This window comes from Diadema setosum, chromosome 2 (assembly GCF_964275005.1).
Source record: "Diadema setosum chromosome 2, eeDiaSeto1, whole genome shotgun sequence".
In the NCBI taxonomy this organism is placed as follows: Eukaryota; Metazoa; Echinodermata; class Echinoidea; order Diadematoida; family Diadematidae; genus Diadema; species Diadema setosum.
This window is the reverse complement of record NC_092686.1, coordinates 6,922,314-6,934,325: the sequence shown is the minus strand read 5'-3', so window position 1 is coordinate 6,934,325 and position 12,012 is coordinate 6,922,314.

The window sequence follows — 12,012 nt, the reverse complement described above, 5'->3', positions numbered from 1 at the left end:
TAAACTATGAAATCCCTGAAAGCAATCCTAATCATGAAATTGTGGTCGATCGCTCAGTCTGAGGTATGTATGAGCACAACGCTTTCCTGCTATTAATCACAGAAGTACTGTGTGTCCCGCCTGTGTGTGTAAAGCTGTCTCGTAATTTTGACGACAGCTATACAGCTGCAGTGAGTAACTCACCTTTATATCAACAGCATGCAAGGATGCAAGTTTAGCCCTCAAGCATGGCTTAAATGTTACAATATCTCTCAGTTATATTGGGCGCCCGCCTTCTATAGTCTATACTCTTTATTTTCCGCTTGGAAAATTACTAGTGATGTGCAAAGAGGCTTTCTTTTTTTGGCGTACTCCTGATTTTACATACAGGTTCTGATATTTCGCGGCTCACTCGATTTATCCTTTAGGCCACTTTTGTTCAGTCTATAAGGGACACGTTTAAGAGACGTGTTAGGATAGATACGAGTGATAAAGAGGCTTGTTAGAAAGGTTAGATGGAAATCGATCGAATTGTTCTCGGGCTTTTTTCTTCGCTCTTTAGGGCTATCATTTTTTTTTTTCGGCCGATGCCCTCTTTAAACAAACAAAACAAACAAACAAACAAAACAAACAACAAACAAATAAACAAACAAACCGCAACAGCAGCAGCAACAACAACAAAAACTCTATTATCTTGATGGTTTATGATTATACTACAATACGGTCGTATAAAAGATCAATCGTTGTGTATTATCCCTCAGCCTGACTTGCGGGCAATGAATATAAGGTGTTTTTTTCTTTCTTTTTTTTTTTTGTTCGACTAGGAACGGTTCAACGGGGAGAGGAAAAATAAAACTAATGACGGCATGAGAATTACAGATCATCAAATTACCGCTTTGACAACGTGGTAATGACACGGCGATTACAAGCCAAGTTTCAATCTCATTAACCTCTCATCGTGAATGTCAGCTTTAGATGACAGTACGAGGGAGCAGGTGGCCCATCGGCTGAGGTGTGGGATACCTCACATGTATATCAAAATAGCCTATAGGTTCGAGACGTGACCGGCCTTCGTTACTATTAATATCTGTAGAGTATTACAACATGACGTATATAATGTGTTTATGTTGTGACGCTATAAGAAGATCGATAATATAAAGAAAGAATGACTTGAATGAAACTTGAAAGAATGACACATTTGCTTCTGGACACTGCATGCATACATCAGTATTGCTGCGACAGTTACTCATTTTTTGTTTATGGCCATTGTGAACAATAAAAACCAAAGCACTGTCTCATCTCCAAATGTTGAATTGCCTTTTGAGTGCCAGTGTTTTTCCTCCAAAAGGTGCCAGTCTGAACAAGGCCCTCTTTCTTTTTTTTTCTCTCTCTTTCTTTTCCTTGCATTACAGATCTTACATATCTGTTCATTTTTGATGACGAAAATTCTAAAGTAGCTGTGAAAACCAACGCTGGATATCATGTTCCTTTCGCTTTAACTGATTTTAATGTCTGGGCGATATTCCTAAAGGATTACACAGCAGGAAAACTATATACACTCGTCTCTCTCTAACATGTTCAGCATATATATATATATTAATTGCGCGAAATGAGATATGATATACAACACTGTAATCGCTTACAACAATATTATATTTCTTAATCAAGAGACACCTGGGAATACATGCATCTGAAACTTATCATATCTATGCAGGGAATAATTACGTATAGACTGAAATCGATGCTGAACTTAGCGTCTGGATCTCATTATAAGTATAGGAAGAAATAAATCCGGAATAAACTCAATGAGCTCCGCCAGCATATATGAAAACTGATGTAATTTTTGACGTGCATGCGTAAGATGCATCTGCAACGAAATGGTTAAGCGCTATATATACCGGCACCTTCATCCGCCATGGGAAGTAACAAGTGGTTCTTTAAAGGGAAGATAAACCCCAAGAGCAATGTGGATTGAGTGAAAGCAGCAACATTAGTAGAACACATCAGTGAAAGTTTGAAGAAAATCGGACAATCAATGCAAAAGTTATGAATTTTTAAAGTTTTGGTGTTGGAACCGCTGGACGAGGAGACTACTAGAGGTTATGACGTATGAGTGGACAACAATACCAAGAAAATATAAAGAAAATTCTACAAAAATCCATTTTTCATGAAAATTACAAATTCCATCAACTTGATATTGACATATGTTAGGGGTAGCAATTATTCCCCCTGCTTTCTGAAAGAGGTTGGTCCATTGCTCTTTCATAATTCTAGAAAAGTGAATTTTTGTTGAATTTCCTTTATATTTTCTTTGTATTGTTGTCCACTCATACGTCATATCCTCTAGTAGTCTCCTCATCCAGCGGTTTCAACACCAAAACTTTAAAAATTCATAACTTTTGCATCGATTGTCCGATTTTCCTCAAACTTTCACTGATGTGTTCTACTAATGTTGCTGCTTTCACTCAATCCACATTGCTTTTTGGGTTTACCTTCCCTCTAAAGCGACCTAAAATACACTTGACTGAAACTCTATCTAAACAGTTGAATAACCTAAGGCAAGACTGAGTTACTGATCGATCGGCAGACTGCTCTATAAATGCAGTCAATGCTTCTCATAGTATAAAGTTTGATAAAAAAAAAACATATAGGGCCTACTGCAGCGAGTACAAACCTCTTTAAAAACAATTGAAGCAATGACAAAATACTGCAAAAGCTAAAAGTAACGGTAGATTAAGTGCAATAGTTTCTTGGCGCTTTACAAGATGGTATATTAAATCGAATACACATCATATATTATCAAATATGATGGAAAATTACACTTAGAAGAATCATTAATACTGAATTACGGTACATTTCAAACTGATTGATGACGTTAATAGATCAAGAACAAATCAATAAGACATAATCACTGTTTGATGATTGGTTGTAGATGGTGATGAAAGCACTATTACCGGAGTTAGTATTGAATCTAGGGATTACGGTAAAGGGACCCTTTTTCAGAAGATGAACGGAAACGTCTTGGGGATTGGGGTGAGATAGTAGAGAAGAGAAGAGAAGTGAAAGTCACGGGCAATCTATCTTAAATCAACATCGTTTATTGGAGTTTCAGTGTCTACATAAGATTAATGATACACTTGATAATCCATTGTATTATGTTTTGATGGGTCTTTCATGCTTCTGTATCTCCAATAAAAAAGGCATTCACATTCGCATGATGGAAAAAAGCTTTTATATTATGTTCATTTGTTTATGTATGTACATGTAAATGCAGGTACAATGTGTATATTATCATTATATACTTTGCACACACACACAAACACGCGACCACACACCTACATAGTGTGTGTTTGTGTGTGTGTGTTGTGCGTTATATCAACTGTGCAAATACATACAGAAAATTCATAGTGGTTAATAACTATAGTCCCTGCACACATACAAATGCATTGCATTCGTCGTGATGAACTCTGTTACCACTGACATATCAGTAGTTAATTCATATCTTGCTGATGGCTAGCCCATAGGTTGAGGATTAGCGAGGCTGCAAAGACATAAATCAAACCTTGGAGTAATGGAACGCATGATTACGTAACCTGACATGTGCCGATAAACAGCTCGGTGATTTGTCCAAACCCCCCGATAGGAATGCTAACAGCTAAAGAGCGCATAGTTTGTAATGGTGATTATACGCCATTACCGCGATCAACAAACCGCGAAGAAATATGTGTGACGTCCCACCTGGTTCATGAGCTTTGAGAACAGGGAAGGGTGAATAAGAGAGATGATGCAAAGATAATATACACGGATAGTTATTGCAAAGCGTGGAGTGTGTGTGTGTGTGTGTGTGTGTGTGTGCGCGTGTGTGTGTTGTTACAGTATAAAATGTGTGTATGTCTGTGTGTGTGAGTGAAAGAGATGTATCTGTGAGTATTACTCCTTGTGTCTCAAAGAGATAGTGTGTGTGCGTGCGTGTGTGTGTGTGCGTGCGTGTGTGTGTGTGTGTGTGTGTGTAAAAAGAGAGAAATGATAAGACTGAGCCTACAGAGATTAGACGCAACTAAAGAACACGCTCTTTGAGTAAGCCCCAGGTTATCGTTAATACTTTCTCCGTATAAATTACAAATACGCGCCAAGACTGAAAGCTTTCGAGTTAAACAATTGCCGTTAATTACTCGAAATGACGGCGACCCCGTTTCACTGAAATTGAGAAGACGTCAAGTGTGAGGAATGATGAATACTAAGTCACATCAAGACTAGCTAGTGTGGTCGGATCTTGAACCCAGAGTAGGCTGAGGAAGGGGGGGGGGGGAAGAGTAACATGCAAGGAAGATCGAAGAAAATGGTAGGGGACAAAGGAAGAGGCGAGGGAAAGAGTGACGGGAGGGTAGAATGCGAGTAGAATGGGGAAGGAATGCACTGGTTGGAGTCTCATAGAGGAGGTTGAGTAAGAAGAGGAGAAAAGGAAGGCGGGGAGAGGGTATGGGGCTATGGCAGACGTCTGGTTGAGGAGGGGCGGGGAAGGGAAAAGGTAAATATCATGACAGGATTATGAGGACAGCAAGGTAACGAGAAGGAGAGGGGAGGGGATGAGAGGGGAGATTGAGGGGTTAGGGTAAGAGATAAGGAGTGTACATGTCAACGTCTAAATTATGTTATCCCTTGTTTTAAACCCACGTTTCTTAAACTCGCAAGTGGGCCGCAATGTCGGCCAAAATAGAATAAAAAAGATTAATATATGATTTAACTGGGCCTCAAAAAATTTGTAGGAGCCAAAGTGGGCCTCGGACTGAAAAAAAGGTTGAGAAGCACGGTTTTTTTGTTTTTTTAACAATGCATCCTTCACGCTAGAGGAAGTAAGGCGTGAATAGACGTGATATACATAGGTCTGAGAGCATGGGCTTACAAGAAAATCGAAACACACAAACAAAACAGCAACGACAACAACGAAAGGTCACCATCCGTTGAAGTACTTTGCTGCCCCGGTCATGCAGATCCAATCAAACGGATCAATATGCTAATAGTGGTAGAACGGCCAAGCAATAATCAAGTTATTTTATGCTGTTGATTGTTAACCATCGGAGCGTGAATGTACTGACCATTTTGCATAATATTCAAATAGGCCATGGAGCTATACTCCATGGATAGACGTAGGGAAGGACTACTACCTGATAGTTGATATATGTCAGGCACTGCACATGCTGAGCCTAATGCCCAACTAGTCCCGTCCGTGAAGCTCCTTGGGAATACCAATAGTATATTGATACAGTGAATTCAATTCCACCCGCAGAATATAGACACACGTGATTCTTTTACAGCAGGCTTCGCTCAGAAGCAAAAGGCCACCCCTGTTGTGCCTGTAACACTATAGGATTCCATAGTTCCGATCAGGGGACTAACAATGCACGTACACCAGGGTGTATCAAGTTCCAGTGTTAGGGGCCTGCGCCCACGAACGCATGGCATGCGTATTTGAAACGTCTGTTTCAAGTCACGGGGGCATTCTTGTAACTTTATACATGATCTGGCCATCGAAGACACGCGTGAGAGAGATATAACACCAGTGTAACATCACTTTACAAAATGCCCTCAGTGTGCATGACTCTGGGTTTACTTGCATAAAGGGAGTATCTCACTGAGTGACGAATTTAATGACGTATATGATGAACGTTGCGAATTCTAGGGTGAAATCTTTGCAAAGGATTCTCAACATGACCAAAGTATCTTTTTTTTCTTCTTCTTCTTCTTCTTCTTCTTCTTCTTCTTCCGATTAAGTCTGCCTCCTTCAATACACTGAAGATTCTTGCAGACTGTTTGTATGCGGGAATATCTATTTCTAACTAATGATTACCTGTAGGGCAATTTCTCGGTGCTTTATGGGGCCTATCCGCCATGCAGTTTGAAAATATAATTTCAATTATAATGATTACCACCAACGAAGAAAAAAGAAAAGTAAAGACCTATGAGGTTCATGAACATGTCTCGATATCACCCTACGTACTATGAAGAGATACATGTTATTGTATTGTATATATAGATGCAGTTGTAAGATAGAGATAGAGATAGAGAGAGATACATGCAAAGAGAGAATAGAAAGAGTAAGAGAAAGAGAGAACATAGACTACTATTCTTCATGGATATTCTATCAGCGATTGACGAGGGATAAACTCCTCGTGCGGCGATGTGCTTACCTTTACATGAGTTTGGATTTGCCGATATTACGTGCGGGAATTTGAGAAAATCGTGGACCGGCGGCAAGATCGCTGAATGGAACAGGCGAGGCGTCTCATTCAGGTAAGAGCTGTGATACAGAAGGGGGAAAAGAGTAAGTTATAAGTTCTAAACAAGCTGATTTATTCGTTGAGGGTGCGGGGATGGAATTTTTCATAGGACTCGGCATATAAACAAGGTATCGAAATGCTCTAGGAAACTAATAAATATTCATATAATCTATTCCAGAACAAAAAGGAAAAAAAAATCCCAGAGCATTGACTTTATGCAAACATTGTCACGTAACCAAAGGGATACATCACCGCTGAAAGGAGGTGACATATTGCAAGCTCTACTTTCAAAGCAATCATGCAAAAGTTGAACGGGTCTGGAGAATATTGTTAGGATACGATTTTTTTTTTTCATATGTACATCATCGAAAAAAAAAAGAACATGATGTTGCGACTTTCCCCGCTATCTGGAGAATATTAAAACATGATTGACAGATACAGATAACTTCCATGAATATAAAATTTTAACTTGGACATTTCGACAGAAAACGTGATATGTGAATTGCGTTTAAGGTATGCACAGCTGTGATGTTTGGCTAAGACAAACTTGTAAAAGTCACGAAGTGAAATTTACACGACATAACAGAAAATCAAGCACTTTGGTTCTTGGTGCATTTCTTTGTTCAGTCCCCCCATTTTTCGACTGGAATAATTCGTAATCAAGTTACGAATAAATAGATTATCCACGCATTCCTCAGTTACGCGATACGCGCAACCCGATACGATGCTGTATTGTGTCACGATGTCGCACGAGATGGGCCGACATGTTGAATAGATTCGTGTTTGCACAAACGAAAGGAAGTCGAACTTCTACATCAGAAATACCGAGAGTAGTCTGCTGCACACCGTTTTCGCCTGATACTAATAGCGTTTTTATTTGGTTGTCCGCCCACAGAAGAACCTCGAAGATTTGCGATATCGTTTCCATCGAACATAGCACACAAAAACAGCAATCGCCACCACCACCGCCACCACCACCAACAACAACACACACACGCACACCCTTGCTCCTGTTGCATAGAGATATCCAATCAAACGTTAGGTAGAAAGTCAGACGTACGTCAGGTACTGGCCAATCAGAACTGAGTACTCCGAGACTTATGTTTGATTTTAAGACTTATGTTTGATCTCAACTTTTACGCAACAGGACCGAAGTTTATAGAAGAGATTTTGTTACCAGATTGGTTCTAGGACTGATTACTTAGGTTGCTATTATCGCTTGTCTTGTCCTAACGTAAATAATTTTGTACTCCAAATACAAAGTAATAGTCTGAGCACCGCAGCATCTGTAAACAGCTAACGAAATAACTTGTTACAGGTGCCCGTAGGTGACAGGAGTCACCACGAGCAAAATCTAACAAGTATACTGAATATCAGAAAACATAAAGAAAGCACATCAACCAGGAAACTCACACAATAAAGGCAGCAAGAGCTGGTTTCAATCCGTACGACCGCCGTCAAGCAGATAGTTAATCCACGGTAGATATGAAACTACTGAGTTCATGCGTATGCCTCGTTTCCAATACAGCCGAAACTCAGACGTCGCAAATCATTCCTCGGGTCGGTGAAGGAGCACCATTTCAAATGATTTACTGCTTGTTAATTGCGAGGCAATCCTTACATTCGTCCCTTCTCGCTGTGCCGACAGGTCACTCTGCTGTATATCCGAAGCAGCCTTTTGTTTGGGAGTTGTACGAATATCCTTTGATTACCACTCGAGCTAAGTAGCATGTGCGCCAGTGAAGATCTGAGATGTATTTGACACAATGTTCGCATCTCGCAGCGGCATGCATTGTGCAGGGCAGTGAAGGGGAGAAAGAGAGAGATGGGGGGGGGGGGGGGGAACCGGAGCAGGTGAAAAAGACAGCGATTCGCTGCCGTCAAAGAGAAAACGGATTCGCGCGCTATTCTATGCGCTTGACGTCACCTGCGAAAAGAGCGAATGACAATAATGGAAGTGGAGAGCCGTTTAAGAGCAAGGTTAGGATGTGGGCGTAAACCTACCCATGTTGTGAAAACAAGGAAATGTGGCATAGGAGCCGAACTTGTGTACGGTGAGCCAATTTCACGCGTCTAACTCTCTAGATTCCCGCACAATAGGTATTTATGGCAAATTATGCATTTACGTATGATCTGCACGGATCGAAATCACAAATTATGGTTTATTTATTCTGATGTCTGATCATAAAGCTCCGTGGTCTGATCAGACACGTTTCATCACTTCTAGCGTGTTGGGTGAGACCTTGAAGCGCGGGGAGCGTAGAAGATACGTTTCCACTTCGCGGTTGAACCCGTACCATCGCGCTCAATTTGCATGCAGATGGCAGCTCTCGCGCTGCGGGACGAGGCGGGGTGAAATATGAAACGAAGTGTGGAGCAGCTTTAAACCAACAGTGCAAAAGTGTTTGTTATTCTACCCGGCCGATTCAATTTGATGACAAAACGGGCGACACAGGTGGCGTACCGGAGTGACAGAGCGGGTGGCGGATGAGTGAAAGTGATGAAAAAGTGTTTCAGAAACAAAGGCAAAGATTCCCTCCAATTTTTGACTATGAAATCTCCTTGGGCACAGTGTTAAACATAGTGAAGTGACTGTGTACTAAGTTCCTCCGTGGTGAGTATGGATGCAGTTGACACACTACCACTGACATTTACACTGTGTAACATGTACAAAATTAGTTCGTTAAAGTAAAAGATGTTTGCGTTTGGTTTTATATTCTGTTATATTTTCAGCAGAGATTTATGCACACACACACACACACACACACACACACACATATATATATATATATATGTATATATATATATATAGTATGTTTGTGTGCAATATTATTCTCTTTTGCACAGAAAAAAAAATATGCTCATTGACAATGTTAATGAATGGTACATTGAGATTACAGGTAGACGAAGGAGTGTATTGTTAACAGAAGTAGCGGCACGCTGGAAAATTGTTAAATGCAGTATGTGAAAGGAGAAAAAAATGATATTATGTGCTCGTTAAAATGTAGCACCTCGAGGTTTGCGCTCAGTCACTGCGAGCCATTAACTTCTGGAACATGGCTAACATTGGCTATATAGGCCACCCTCCCGTGCTCGAATAACATGCTACCTCGATACTGATGGAAAACCACACGGCTTGTTACCATCATATCGTAAGATATTGCTAAAAAGGTATGACAACGGGCATTTAAAACGGTGTCTGTGGACTAGACACATGCAAGATAAACACAATTCTAAGCTACAAACGTTGCTTCATTTTTGTTTAGCTATAAGACAATCACTTCATACCACAGGTAGGCCTACAGCAATATTTTTTTTTTCCCGTTATTGATTGAGTCTAAAAAACTATATAGATACTGGAAGAAAACACTCAAACAACAAACATATACACATACCTACATGGACACAATCATACACCCACACAAAACCGGATCCACTAACATTTTCTGAGTTCCCTCAATAGTGTCGACGCGAGATGCCCTAGAGAGCAAAATCGACAAACACACTGAGATTATATTTTTTTAATTATATTTCAAATGTAGTTATATACACTAAGTTTCACCATTCGAAGTGCATGATATCAACTTTTTTTTTTAATAGAATTTGATCCTTGACTACTGGGAATGCCTCTTGATACGGACAAAAATAGAAGGAAATCATCTGCTGCTGAGTAAGAGAGAGAGAGAGAGAGAAAGGGAGGGAGTTAGAAATAAACTCATTGAAAAGAGAGTGTGAGTTGAATTGATAAATCTATCACGAAAGAATCGCACAATCGCACGAGCGCAAATCAAATTCATTACATATCTTTCGCATGTCATGAAGCCGAGTCAATCAACCTTCAAAACGACTGATTCACACATCTGTTGTATTTTTGTTTTTGAATCACCGGCGTGCCGCTTAATAGTGCTATCACATTGAATTTATTGAGAAAGGTAATTATAATTATGCAGACAATTTCACATATGAATCAATTATTTTTTCTATTCATCTCGCTCTCTACTCATCTTCATCTCGCTCTTTGCAAAAACTATTTCAAGAGCCTTTCATTTCGCATGAAAGACGTACATCCATCTAAATTGCACGTTAGTATCACCATAACTATCCACTCACAGACACTTACGTTATGAGTAAGGATGTAAGCTATACGCGATTGAAACAATAATTTGTACCCACCTTTCTCCTTGAAATGGGGGAAAAAGTTGCAGTGACAATCAGCTATCATTTCACACCGCGTTGTATGTTTGAGTAGCTTGCCTGTAATATACTTCACATTTTCCACTATGGTATGATGTTAACATAATATCACGAAGCTATTGATACCTTCTCATAATGCCGTATGGCCGTAAATCATAATACTATATGCATAAGCTGCTGCTCAGAATCAATTAAAATAAAGGGAGAGAGAGAGAGAGGGGGGGGGGGAGAGAAAGGGAGAACGAGAAGAACATTAACACGCGAAAATACCAAACGGGAAAGATAGAAATAGGGAAAAAAGGTAAGAGAGCTAGAGTTGATCACGATATTCATGAATTTAAAAAGAGAGGGAAGTTTGAGGGAGGAGGAAAGAAATAGAAGCAACACTAATCATATCTATGTGTTGTTAGACAAAAGAGAGAGGGGATTCAGATAATGAAAAAATAAGGAGACCAGCAGATGAGATAAAATGGAGAGAAAGAGATAGAGACATGGGGGGGGGGCGGGAGAGAGAAGAAGGATAGAAGAATCTGTAACATTTAGGTACGCATTGAGACCAACACAACAACAGCAAGGAAGGAAAAAAAAAACGCTAAACAAACTCAAATGAGAACACGATCCTCGTTTCATTTCGGTCCAATTGTCGGGAAAAGTGGTGGCATCGGATATCAGGTTGATAACCGATGGGGAAATTGCATCGCTTTCAGCTACTACCATTTCGAACAGAGATCGAGCTCCAAAGGAAAATACCTCGAAAACAGAACAACAACAAGAACAACCAGCACCTCGATCAAACATGCTATACCATTGCTAATAAAGAGGGTCGTTTATATAGCAGCCGCTCACAAAATCGTGCAAACATTAGCCAATTCCCTCTAAGAGGAGGGAAATAAGTATATAAGAGAGTTTCGCATAAGTTGAATAGCATCGCAAGTGTTCCTATTGAGGCATATCCCTCAAATTCAAACGTTATGTTGAGTAGAATAACGGGGCACCGTAAGCCTCTCGACAAGAGAGACTGAGCAGTGGGCACAGAAAATGTGACACCCTCAAAGCGCTGAAGATCCAGATCTTGTGAAGCGCCATGCCGCAGTTGTAGATAACCTTTAGTAATTCACATGTCCTGACGTGGTCGGAACAGCCAGGTGTCTGCGATCAGCTGCAGGGGTCGATACCCTAGCCACACAGCCGGGGCGATGGCTAGATTCGCCATGCCGCGACACTCGGGTTGCATTATATTACGGTCACCTAACCGTCAAAAGTGCCGTTACCTTAAACCGGCAAAAGGCCACGCCATGGCGCACCCTGGTGAATGCATTCATGAGACAAAAGCGGAGGCAGCTTGTCTCGTAATCATCAAAACGTGTTTCCGACGTGTCTTTTACGAAGCCGAAACTTTGATATCGGTTATACACTCCAGCGTAAAACAGTTGTAATCCGAACCTCTTTTATGTCTTCCCTTGTCATGGATGAAAGTCTACGGATTCCATAAACTGAAAAAAAAAATCCTGGACTCCTGGACCGGGGCTGTAATATCGAGCAGCAATAGCGCTTTCTTTGT